This window comes from Marmota monax, unplaced genomic scaffold (genome assembly GCF_021218885.2).
Source record: "Marmota monax isolate L192 unplaced genomic scaffold, Marmota_monax_Labrador192_F-V1.1 WCK01_AAM20220418_F8-fsc00014, whole genome shotgun sequence".
Lineage (NCBI taxonomy): Eukaryota > Metazoa > Chordata > Mammalia > Rodentia > Sciuridae > Marmota > Marmota monax.
The window spans coordinates 30,133,226-30,147,139 of NW_026695222.1; positions in this window are offsets into that span (position 1 = coordinate 30,133,226).

The window sequence follows — 13,914 nt, forward strand, 5'->3', positions numbered from 1 at the left end:
AATAAATAAATAGTTAGAATAAATAAATAATTTAATAAAAATTTTAAAAATGGGGTCCTAAAAAGGTGCTTTATGTATATCACCCACTTATCTCAAAGAATAGCATCTCCATGTTATTTGATAGCTTTTCCAATTTCTAAAGTATTCATATTCAAAGATGCCCAGTAGCTCTTCATTCAAAACAGCAAAAGACAAGCAATAAATGAAATGTTGAATCAAAGGAAGTTGGTTATGTAAATGGCAGCATACCTCAAGGAAGAAACAGCCCACACTGGTTGGAAGAGACATACAAAGAGGTTTTGAAATGATTCTTACATAATAATGTAAAGTGAAAAAAAAACACACAAGAGAATAGAATAAATTTTGCAATATGATCTAAAGTGTGCTTTTTTTAAAAAAAAAGAAGAAAAAAAAAGCACTGGAAAAATATATAGCAAAAGACAACAGTAGCCTTCTCTGAGGAAGACTAAAGGTGGTCATTTCTTCTTTCTTCTGGAAAGAAAGATTTTGGGGGTGCCCCCAAAAACTCAAAATATGCATTTTGGAATTTGAAACTTTGTGCTTGAATTCTGACTCTGGCAAATTGTTTACCATTTTTCTGCCTAAAACTATTTACCTCCAAGGTTTGCTGTGAGTCCTTGAGACTGTGTGTTTGCAGTGGTTAGGGGCCAGTGTGTAGGGAGGGACAGGCATGGAATATGTAAACACCACTGTTAGCCAACCTGCATCGCTGTGACCAAAATACCTAACAAGAACAACTCAGAGGAGGGAAAGTTGATTCTGGCTCATGGCGTCAGAATTTTAGCCCATGGTCGGCTGACTCCATTGCTTTGGGCTAGAGGTGGCAGCCAAAGGGTGTGGGGAGCTGGATGGAAGATGTAACCCTGGAGGCCGGGTCAGGAAGCTGAAAGAGCAAGGGGAAGGGGCTGCAGGGAGGAAGCACCCTTCCAGGGCAGCCCCCAGGGACCCACCTCCTCCGGCCACACCCACCTGCCCACAGTGGCCACCCAGTCAGCCCATTCCAGCTGGGATGGGCTGAGGAGGCTATGGCCCTCAGTCCACTCACCCACCTCTGAAGAGCCCAGCGTTACCTTTGGAGCTTCAGCTCCACAGCACACAAGGACACACATACCAAGTAAAAGTGACAGGTTACCAAACGTCGTGGTTCCTCGTTAGTTGCCAAATTTTGATTCAAATCAAATATAACTATGATAGTCAGAAGGAAATAAATCACAGGAAAGGTTCTAAAGCCCTCAATAGCAGGAAGCCCCTTGGTGGAGCGTGAGGTGGGAGGAAGCCAGGACTCTGGAGCCTGGAGCGGCCCTCCTCAGTGACAGCGGCCCCTCGGCACCCCTCAGCGGCCCCAGCCTGTTTCAGGAACACGGAGGTGTTTTTCTCACCCTCCCTTTCTGCTGAAGCAGCCTCCTGATCCCAAACACAATTCCCTGCTCATCCCACTCCAGCGCTCTCCCAGTACAGAGGACCCTGAGCCACTCTGGGGAGGCAGAAAGACTGAACGTGTGGAAATGGAGTGAGGACACAATGAGGAATCTCCAAACGATGCTGTTTCCATTATTTGGAGAGCTCGCCACTTACCTAAGGCCACCCAGGGGTCTCCAGATCAGGGGTCACAGGCTGCAGCCTGAGCGCTGTAAACAGATGGGCCCATAACCTGGGGCTTCTCCACCTCAGGAACACTGACAGAATCAGGAATTCTTGATTGCAGAATCAAGTTCCAGTGACATTTCTACTTCTCCCCTAGGAGGCAAAGTCACCCCTGTGGAGAGCCACTGCTAGCTCTCCAGCTGGCCATGGCCACCTATTGTCCACTGCCATCATCACAGGTCTCCACATGACCTTCATCTCTTGATATTTGCTTCCACATGACCCTTTATTTTTAAGTGTGTTTTCCTTTGCGTTTCCTCTGGTTCCTTTTTGAAGAGTAAGAAAATGGGAATAGAATTGAAAGAACAAAAAAGAGACCACATTGGGTGACAAGAATCGATGAAGGACAATGGGGAAGGACTAAGTGACACAGGGACTAAAGATTGATAAGGGACAGTGAGCAAGCAGATGTCACACACCCTGACCTCAACACACTAGACCAAATCATCATCAGAAGAAAACCATCCCAGAGAGTCGGACTCCTGCTTTCTTTAAAATAATTTCCAGACCCTCACATTCAACTTGGACACACACATACATTCTTCATGGAATTATTCACAACTAGTAAAATTGGGGGGAATCAGTATTCAGATATCATTTTAGGAGGTTTCAGACAAACACTACAGATCATTCTGTATTCATCCTTCTCCATATCAATCAAATTCATTTCTGCACTCAAAATTTTCCTGCCCCAATTGGGGGCATCCACAATGATCATGTAACATCAGTGCTACTCTCATATTGAAATACTCCATTTTCGGCACCAAGGATCAAGTTTTGCATACAAACAGACAGCTTTAATTTTTGTAATGGTCACCTAAAATCAAGTAGCTTCCCCACTCTTTCTGGACCCTGAAATTGCCTTATAAACCAAAGCTATTGAGTTCTCTCTAGGAAAGATGAATTCTTATTTACTTATTTGTTTGTTTGTTTTTTAGTTGTGGATGGACACAATACCTTTATTTTGTTTATTTTCAATGCGGTGCCTCATTTGAACCCAGTGCCTCACGCATGCTCAGTAAGCACTCTACCACTGAGCCACAACCCCAGCCCAGAAAGGTGAACTCTTTCGAGGTTAATTTATAGTCTTATGTATCGGTGTTAGAAGATAAAATTCTACTAGGCAAACTTATGCATTGTAAAGTAGGAGGTAAGTATTTTGTGGATTTAATTTCTGATAATTTATTCCCACCTCATGGGCTCCTCTCCATTCAAAGTAAGGACTGGTTTATGTTTCCCCCAGTGAGGTTTATTGCAATGGATCCGAAGGACAGAGGTATCAGTGTTTCAGCTTTTCAGTTTGAAAGCCAAGATCCAGGAAAAAAAACAAAAGTTTTCTTAAAAAGGTTTTTAAAAGCAAGAAAGTATGATTAAGTCATGGGAGCTTCCCCCACACCATAAGAAACTGGGGAAGAAGCAACATAAATAGATTTAGAGGTTGGTGGAACCGTGGGTCCCTGTGAAAAGTCCCCGGGTGTTAGGCCCACATACCCAAAGACACATTCACAAAACTCACCCCCAAGTATATCCAGGAATTGTCTCTGAATGGAGGGAAATTCTAGGACCTGTTCCCTGGGTGGAATCTAATGAGGTTGAAAGCTTTACACACTCGTTCAATCCATCCTGGATGAAAGCAATGGACAAGAACTGGTCAGGAGGTCAGATGGGACTGGGGAAGTCCCCAACACATCTGCTTTTCTGTGCTGGTGTTCCAGAATATTCTCTTTCTCTCCCAGGAACAATGCAGATATGACCAAGAAACTGATCAGAGGAGCTGGCCACAAGCAGAATGTAGGAGCCAGACATGTGGACTGGACAACTAGAGGGCAGCAGCAGCGCAGGCAGTGACATGCCCTGTAAACAAGACAGAGATTAAAGTGTGTTTCCATTCCAACACCCACTGACCCTACAGTCCCACTAAGTGCCCCTAGAACATGCACACATTTCCAAGTGTCAAAACAGAAACATTTCATTTCAACATTTCCTGTTTGAAACCCTAGTCCCCAGAACCTCAGAGTATGACTATAATCGGAGATAGAACCTTTTGAACAATGACAATGACTAAGTTAAAATGACAGCCCGAATCCAACCTGACGGGTAGGAAAAAAAAAATTGGATACACACAGAGAAACCCGGGCTGTTATGTATGTACAGACAGAAGACCATGAAGAATACAACAAGAAACCAAGGGGAGAAGGAGGCCTCAGAAGACACCACACCTGCTGACACCTTGATCTTGGACATCTAGCCTCTAGAATTAGGAGAAAATTAATTTCAGCTGTTTAGACCCATAGTCTATAGCATTTGGTTATGGCAGCCCTAGAAAAAATGAATAGTAGGAGAAGACCCTTAATTGACTGAGAAAATCTGGTTATGGTCAGGATGAGCTGAGCTTTGCTATGGTAACAACCAGTACTTGACCTGCCTAGCTGAAAATGAAGGTTTGTTCTTGATCATGAAAAAAGGAGAAGAAACTCTCTGGAGATGGTGTCTTCTATGTGGTTCAGAAGTATCTGAGGCTATTTCAATTTCAAAGAATATTTCTCTCAATACATCCTTCCATAACTGAAGGTAGAGGAAGAAAGAACATAGACAACTGCATCCCATCTCTTAAATACTTCCACCCAGAAGTGACCCTTACCCACTCACGTCTCAAAACTGGCCTGTGGTCAAGATGGTGGGACGTGCCTTCTTCCCACACACCCAGAAGGAGAGAAGAGCACGAATTACTGCTGAGTAATTGACATAAACATAATGCGAATGTATCGACCTAGATTACCCAGAATTAACTGAGAATTAAATAACCGATTTCCCACCTCGTGGTGGAATGAGAGCTCAGAAGAGGAAACACATTTAGTCAAGGAAGTGTGACATAACACTGTTTTCACACCTGAGTTTGCCATCTGGGATTCTGGGATTGCTAACACATAAGTTTAAGGTCAGGAAAGTTAGATTTCCAGAACTGTAGAATTCCCATCTTGTCTCAGTTATCTATTACCACAATAAATCCATATAATGAACAACCACAAAGTCCAGTGGCTCAACGCAGTGCTCCTTCTTTTACCTCAAGTCTACAGATTGGGTCATTCGTGCTCTGCTCGGGTCAGCTCACCTGTGCACCTTGGGCAGCTCTCGGGGCTGGCTGGTCCAGTGTGGCTCCTTAGGAAGAAGGACTCGGCAGCCTTTCCCGTGGATGATCCTCACTCTCTGCTGAGTCATTCCAGATTTCTCCTCATGGTCGTGAGAAACTGACAGAAATAAAGAGAAGAGAGTACTAAGTGACTCAGAAATAGCACCCCATCATTTCTGCCACATGCTGTTGGCCCAAGCAAGGTATAGAGGTAGCAGATATTTGAGGGTTGAAAAATGACTCCACCCCTTAATAGAAGGAGTTTGCAAAAAGGGGATGGAGAGTCGAGGCCATTTTTATATCCTCTACCCCACGTAGGCCCCATCCACAGGGCCATGACTTCCTAAACATCAGCACACATCAGGCTCACAATGAGCACCTGCTGAATAACAGTCTTCGGCCTGTCCCCAGAGTTGAGGACTCAATAGTCCAGGACAGGACCCAGGGGTTTGCATTTCTGGTTGCTTCCTGCTGATACTGATGCTACTGGCCCGAAGGTGACAGTTTGAGAACCACTACAATAGCTCCACTGCAAATGAGGAGAACTGGAGACAGGAAGTAATCACCGGCTTACAACCCATATTGGGGTCCAAGCCAGGAACAGACCCCTCTCCTCCAGCAGGGGTTATCTTTCCTTGACATCTTCCTCAACTCCACGAGCCATTACTCTGTCTTCCTTCACCTCTGCCTGGAACGCTATCATTATTTTTATTATCACCATTAGAAATGATTAAGAAGACCAAGGCGTGACGGGACATTTGACACCCTGTCCAAGGCGCATCAGGAGCACGGGGCCCTTCTGGAGGACACCGTCGACATCACAGGCAGACGCGGAAGGCGCTGCCTGGGAAACCCAGAGCATCACTGCTCAGTTAAGCAGTTCCTGTCAACCAAGCCACTGTCAGACCCAAAGTCCAGTGTTTCCCCCATGAATCACTCGCAATCTCGGGCTCCCAGGTGAGAACTCACACATCCACCGGCACCTTCCCCGGTCTGGACGGATGCTACTCACTATTGTCTTTGACAGCCACCAGGGGGATCTCTTTAGTAGTGACATGGGATTTCTCCACGTATCCACGCTGCATAGCAGACTGTCCTGTTCCCCTACTTACATGCCTTGTTCTTGAACCACAGTAACTTTGCAGAATTCCCCCTTGCCCAGCTGTTTTAATGTCATGTCCTGGGCTTGTCTTGAACAATGTTACAAAGAAACTGTCCCATGAAAACCACTTGTTTTCTAATTCAGCTATCCCTCCATGCCCCTGGGCCTTTCCAAAGTCAGGTTAATGAAATGCTTTTCATCCCAAGAATAGGCAACATTGTAATTCTTAGTGATGAGGATTAGGAAAGTCGCTGTGTCACACGTCTCCTTTCCTCTCTGGCTGCCAGGAATCTCAGAGACAAATTGGAAGTTCAACTACGGTTGAGCTTAGTGATGTTTCCTAAATTCTTTCTCATTGCCTTCTTCATTTTATATATTAATCTTTATTTTCCCTGATTCCAAGTGTCTACACTTACATATTTTATCATTTCATTTTATTTGCTGTGTTTTGGGTGGTACTACCTCAGATCCTTTTAAGGACAAAGCAGGTTATCAGTAGAACACACACATTGTTCATAATCCTAAGACAAAGAAGACGTTGATTTGATGCTACCCAGTCACCTTAAGTCTTTGAACGTCCTGGTTGTGGGGGAGGGTGAGATAGATCATGGGAAGAAAGGAGACATCTCTGCTTTACTTTGGGTAAGAAGAAATGCATCTCAAAGAAGATTTCTTCTTTCTTTATTTTTTATTTTTATGAGCCTTGCACATGCTCAGCAAGCGCTCTACCACGGTGATGCGTGCCGTCCCAAGCAACTTCATCTTTAAATCACAGGACTGAGAAAATTTAGAGAAATAGGAAGTCAGACTCAGAAATAAGTCCATGCCATTATAAAAATAAATGAATAAAATAACAATGCAAATGACTTTGAATCCCTTTCTCTGCATCACCAAGGAACAAAGAATTCACCTGTGATGCCCCAGGAGCTACACAATGTAGCTCAGCGGCTCACCGGGGTCCGGGCTCTGCGCCCCACAGCCCTCTCCCTTATCCGCACGCCACTGTGAGCATCCCTGCCAGGTCACTTGGAAACCCACTGTCCTGGTTAGGAAGCACACAGCAGTGTTCTGTCACCTGGACACAGGATCTATGAAGAGTTGGTGAGGTTAATGGGAAACAGACCCAGAGGAAAGAAGCAGAAAGCAAACACCTTTATTCTTACTTTATTTTAACAAAATCCAGATAAAAACAGTGCTTTGGATAATCCCACATGAAAAAGTCTTTTAAGCACTGAATACTCTCTGGATAGCTTCCTTTCAGATGAAATCAGTGATCACACATCTGGAAGGTCAAATGGCCCCTGATTGTGAATCATCTAAAACTCCTCGCTTGCCTCCTGGTCTGCTTAGGACATGAGGTTTTCAGACGTATTTATTTCTAACCTCACTCTGCTATTTCCCCAAAGATGGGCAGATGACAACAGCCATGAAGTGAGGTGACCAGCGGGGAAGCCCTCCCGGGGCAATGGAAAGAATGTGAATGCCATGCGCAGGCTGGGACCCGCTCAGCCAGCATGGAGGAGGGCCCGGGGGGTCTCGGGTGCTTCTTCCTCATGATGCTATGATTCCCTTGGCTCACCCCAGCTCAGGGGGGTCCAGAGCCACAGACAGACAGACACCAAGTGTCAAGATGTCCCTTTTTGATGTAAAAGTCATGTTTGGAGCATTTCGTTGGGATATTGTAGAGAAAAACACGTCTCTCATTAAACAAGATGGGAAGGGCTGCAGACATTCCTTCCCACTCACCTTTTCATTATGGGAAATGCTGTAGCCAGTGTCACTCGGGGACAAGCTAAAAGGTCACTTCTTCAGGGAGGCAGCTTTGCAAAGGGCTAGAAAACAACAATGGCACCCCCCACCCCCCATGCAAACCCCAGACCTCGCTCCAGCTGCTCCACAGCTGCGCTCTGCTCCATGCAGTGGAGTTGCATTTCGGGAGTAAATGTTTCCTTTTTCTCATTGTTAAGAGTCCTCCCTGGTTGCAAAAGCAGGAAGGGCAGCTCACTGCTCACTGCAGCCCGAACCCCGGGGGATCCTCGGCGGAGCCATGCAAGTTCATCCTGGGCAGGGACCTTCTCAGATGCTCCTTCGCGGCCCAACCTCCACAGGCCAGAACAGTGCTCCTGCCACTGAGCTTTTAGACCCTGCAGTGTCAGTCACACCCATCTAATGGGACAGTGTGTCATCACATATGTGTGTGTGACAGTGGGTGTCAGTATGTCCCGCTGAGTCCCACCTCGGATCACACAGTGCTATGTGCTAGGACTTGCCTACGAGCTCAGAATGCTGCTAAATAAGGTGCCCAGGAAGCCCACCCTGGAGAAGCTTGCCCACCATCAGAGGGGAGGAGCATTAAACCAGGTTCTCTATTTGATCATGAATTGCAGTTGTAAGAAGAAATACTTCAAGAGAGAAAACCAAAAGTTTTCAGGACGTATCGCAATATATCTTGACTTGTCTCAGGATGAGGTTACAGGAGGTCTCTACAAGAAGGTATCAGATGAACAGGTGCTGGATGGTCCAGGAAGGGAAAGGTGTGTTAGAATTAGCATATACAAAGGTCCTGAGGCAGCATGAAGTTGGGGAACTTTAAAACCCCAAAGATCAGCACTGCCAAAGCGAAGAGAAATCAACTCTGGGATAGGTTCCAACTGCATTTGGGAGTTCATTCAAAGAACTAGAACTCATAGAAAGATGTGATTACTAATGGGATGTGATCATTGATACAAAACAAAAATGCAGAGTTTTCAAAGTCAACTCTAAAATACGAAGGTCCTAGATCAAATGTCTCCTGCTTGGCTTTTTGCCCTCATCTCTCCACCCTCATTCTGTGCTCCATTACACTGCTCCCTCACTGATCCTTGGTCAAGCCCCAGGGTCTTTGCACCTGCTCTTCCCAACCCTCTCCATCCCTGGAAAGTCACATGGCTTCATTCACCCCTCACTTCATCCTTCTGCTCACATGTCTCCTCTTCAAATTGGTCTTCTCTGAAAAACTGATTTAAAAAAAAAAAAGACGTCACTGCCACTCTCAATCCTTTACTTCACTCTGGGTTCCTGGAGCACTTGTCCCTGCTTGACAGCACAAGACACTTTCGTGTGCTTGTTACCAAGCCCTGAGCTCAGCAGGAGGAATCCTGGACCCAGAAGGCACTCCCTGGTGACGGCTCAGAAGTTAATTAGTAGAAGGCTGGGGATGTAGGTCCGCTCACCTAGAATGTGTGAGCCATCCCCAGCCATGAAATAAAACAAAAAAAGACAAAGTTTAAAACAGTGAATGAGCAGAGCTTGGGCCAAGCGATGGCCCCACTGAGTTCAAGACCTCTGTCATATGAGTCTTGTCATGGGAGAGTCTGCAATCTTAGCATCTATGATATGATGTCATAGGGTATGAGGCATGATGGGAAATGGTGCTTCCATGCATTGAGTGGCTGCTCAACACCAGGCCCGGGCTTGTTCCCACACGCGTTCATTCCTCTGACTCTCGCAGGTACCATCTGATCTCCATTTTACAGAAGAGGAAACTGAGGCCCAGAGATAGAGTCCCCTGACTAAAGTCACACACCTAATAAGAGAGAAATTGGAACTTGACTTACACAGCTTCAGAATCATGCTTCTAACCATGACTTGCCCGTGCCTCCCCCAGAACAGCCTCTGGAAGGAGGCTGTCACTGTCACTGCATGTCTCCTGTGCAGAACTCCCAACAAACCACCCACAATGTGGTGGGTCTACAGAGTGACCGTGCAGGTCAGCCATCTGCCTCTAAGCAGGTTCCAGGGCCTTTCTCTTTCCACCAATAAGAACTAGAGTAGCTGGCCTCATGCAGGCACTGCCTCTGCGTGACGAAGGACACATATGCATCACCTCTTTGAATTTCCCAACAATCCCAACCCCCAAGAGTTGGACCTGTTGCAACATCCGTGAGGATATTTTTCTTCATATTCAAGGAACTGGACTTCAAAGGAAATGCTTAAAACGACTTTTCAAGAGAAAAATTACTGACTAAAGAAAAACGAAACATCCCAGGTGACAGGGACTTCAGCAGGGATGGTGCAGACCTGGGAGCTCCCACTGGACCCTCAGCTGCCATCCTCAGTATCAGCTTCTCTGGTCACACTGCAGCCACAGGCTGCACCCGGCAGCTCATGGTGTGTTCAGCTCAAAGACCATGGTCCTTCTGTCTGTTTTCAGCCATGGTGATGAAAATGTCAGAGTCGTGTTCCACTGGCCCAGATATGTGTTTATGGACACACACCCTGTCCCAGGGACTGAGACAGGACAGATGGGTGCTCGATGGCCAAGCCTGGGCCCCTGGGATATCAACACCTAACAGTGACCTAGGGGCAGGTCCCTGGAGCAAGGATGGAATCAATCCCAGACGAACATGGGGAGTCCCAGGAGAAAATATGCTTTGACCCCAGGAGAGAGGAAGGGGTACCAGGCAGGCAACACCGACTGCTGCTCATCCTGCTTACAGAGAAGAGACACAACAGAGAGGGTGAGCACTTCACAGGGGTCACACAGGTCATAGACGACTACGACGTCCTCCCTGACATTCAGCTCTGCATTCCAGGCCATGGGAAGGGGAAAAGGATAAGAAGAGACAACCTCAGGCTTTAAGGATCGGATGACCACTTCCGCTCATTCTGTGGCCCAGCGCATGAGAACTGATTCCACAATTTGGCCACTGAGAATTATGCTGCTAGAAACATTGATGTGGTTGTATCACTATAGCTTGCTGATTTTAATTCTTTTGGATAAATACCAAAGAGTGGGATAGCTCAGTTACATGGTGGTTCCATTCCTATTGACAATGTAGGAATGTACCTTTTCCCCCACATCCTTGCCAAAGGCCCACTTCTGAATAGTGTCACATCAGATATTAGCCTGAAATATAAATAGCCTGAGCCTGGCTATTTCCCATACCTTCCACATATTTGTCTTTTCAGGCATTTGAGTCCAGAAGATTCCTGAGAAAGGAAAAATCTTAGAGACGAAGGAAATTGCTTCAAAATTCAGAGAATCACCAAATAGAGCTAGAAGTAATTCTAAACATACCCTCGTTTGGGGGTATACAAAGATGATTAAGGCCCAGAGATGTTAAGTAACTTATGTAAGCACAGCCACTTAACCTTAAATCTAAGTTATCTGGGGAAGGTATTAGGGAATGAGATTGATCAAACTGTTATGTGCATGCCTGGATATGACACAAGGATTCCACTACTATATATCATTACAACACACCAATAAAAAAATAAGTCGATCACTTGTCCACCAGACACTTACTGTCCACCAATATCTGCCCATCACCAGGCTGTGCCAGGAGCACAAGCTAAAGTAAAGCAGCTTTGTCGTTAGGAAGGCCACAGTCTCCTGGGCTGAGCCTTCCCTCCTGCTCTTTGTTACATAGGAGGCGCCCTTGAGCTGTAATGGTTGCAGTCTTATTGGTGATGGCCAAAAAGTACAATAACTGTTGGATTTGTGGAGAACTAACTTTGAAACACAGCTCTGAGCATACTACGTTAAGTCGGCAATTTGATTCCATTAAGATGTCCAGAAAGACCAAAACATTTCGCTACAAAGCTTTTCCGGTTATGGAATTTAGCACCGTGTAAATTAAGGAGCTGTCTGGTTGATGTAATGACAAAGTAATGAAGGCTTCAAGGAAAATGACGCTTTTCCAGTGATACCGCCTGAGCGCCAGGATCTGGCTGGACTTGCTGCTCTGTGACAGAAGAACTCTGACCCTTGGCCTGCTTCATTTCTTCCTCTTGCAACTCATGGACTACGACGTCCTCCCTGCCATTCAGCTCTGCATTCCAGGCCATGGGAAGGGGAAAAGGACCAGAAGAGACAACCTCAGGCTTTAAGGATCCGATGACCACTTCCGCTCATTCTGTGGCCCAGCGCCAGCTCAAAGGAGTCTGGGAAATGTAGTCCTCAGCTGGGCTTCCATTCTGCCAGACAGAAGCAGGAGTCCTGTTAGTGAAGGATCAGGGATCCTGGATAATAAGGACAGCTAGGTGTCACCAACCTGACCACATGACAGGCTGTGGCAACAGGGCCATAAGATAAGCCATTCATGGTTGGCAAGGACAATGCTCTATTGATGTCTGTACCTTCAGGGCCTGACACTTAGGGGTGTCTCTTACATAGCAGGTGCCAATCTCAGTACATTAAACCTGCTATGACAAAATATCTTAAGCCAGGTGATTTATAAAACACAGAAATTTATTGTTCACACTTCTGAAGGATGGAAAATCCAAAAATGAAGGTGCCCACAGATTCTGTGCCTGGTGAAGACCCTATTTGCTTCTCAGAGGACCTTTCCAGATGCACCCTTATGTGGAGGAGGAGGAGGAGGAGGAAGAGGAGGAAGAGGATGCCCTCTAGAGCCTCTCCATTAGGGCAGTGATCCCACTGATGAGGGCAGAGACCTCGGGGCACGTTTACCTCCCAAAGATCCACCTCTGTTATCTTTTCCCTCCTCCTCCTCCTCCTCCTCCTCCTCCTCCTCCTCCTCCTCCTCCTCCTCCTCCAGCATGATAGCTATACATAGAAGCTGGGTCCATTTTGATAAAATCATACATGCATGGAATTTGATTGACTCCATTTCAGTCCCCATCCCCCACTTCATTCCCCTCCTCCCTCCCCCTATTCTCCTTCCTGTTCACTATTGGTCTTTGACTGTTTTATTCATTTGTTTTAATTTTTATTATTTTATGTGGTGCTGAACCCAGTGCCTCACACATGCTCCAAGTGCTCTACCACTGAGCTACAGCCCAGCCCTCATTCATTTTTGATTGGTCTTTATAGCTATACATAAAGGTGGAATTCACTGTGGTGTATTTATACCTGCACGTACTGTGGTTTTGTTAAATTAATTCCCCATTTCCTCCCCTTTCTCATCCCTCCTCCCTCATCCCTCTCTCTCCATCTCCTTCTACTCCACTGATCTTCCCTGTATCTTTAGAGTATCTGGCCCATCCACCCTCCTCCCGTCTTCTTTCCTTATTCCACTCTAGTTTCCACCTATGAGGAAAAAAACATTTGACCCTTGATCTTCTGAGTCTGGCTGATTTCACTTAGCATGATGTTCTCCATTTTCATCCACTTACTGGCAAATACCATCATTTCATTCTTCTTTATGGCTGAGTAAAACTCCATTTTGTGCGTGCGTGTGTGTGTGTGTATCCATTTTCCTAATGCATTCATTTATTGATGGGCATGAGGACTGATTCCACAATTTGGCCACTGAGAATTATGTTGCTAGAAACATTGATGTGGTTGTATCACTATAGCTTGCTGATTTTAATTCTTTTGGATAAATACCAAAGAGTGGGATAGCTCAGTTACATGGTGGTTCCATTCCTATTGACAATGTAGGAATGTACCTTTTCCCCCACATCCTTGCCAAAGGCCCACTTCTGAATAGTGTCACATCAGATATTAGAGTCCAGTGTGTGGATTTGGGAAGACACATCACTCAGATCATAGCAGTGCACTGTAATGCGAGGGGAGAAAACCAGTTCACACATGTATTTAATAAATGAATCTCCATAATCTTTCCCATTAAAATTTAGCCAATGTCATTAGCTAGCAGTGGGTAGAATGGGTGCTCCTTGGACCCGGTTGCCTATGTCAGGGACTCCCCTGTTGGGGAAACTGCTATGATGGGAAAGTGTCTAGATAAAGCACAGGGCATACCAATGGAGAGTACTAGGTAGAAACCAGGCGCGGTGACTCATGCTTGTAATCCCAGAGGCTTAGGATGCTGAGGTAGGAGGATCACAAGTTCAAAGCCAACCCCAGCAACAGCAAGAAGCTAAGCAACTCAGTGAGACCCTGTCTCTAAATAAAATACAAAATAGGGCTGGGGATGTGGCTCAGTGGTGCAGTGCCCCTGAGTTCAATCCCTGGCACCAAAAATAAATAAATAAATAAATAAATAAATAAATAAATAAATAAATAAATAAGTAGTGGGTAGAGGCCTGGATCAGAAGACCAACACAAGGC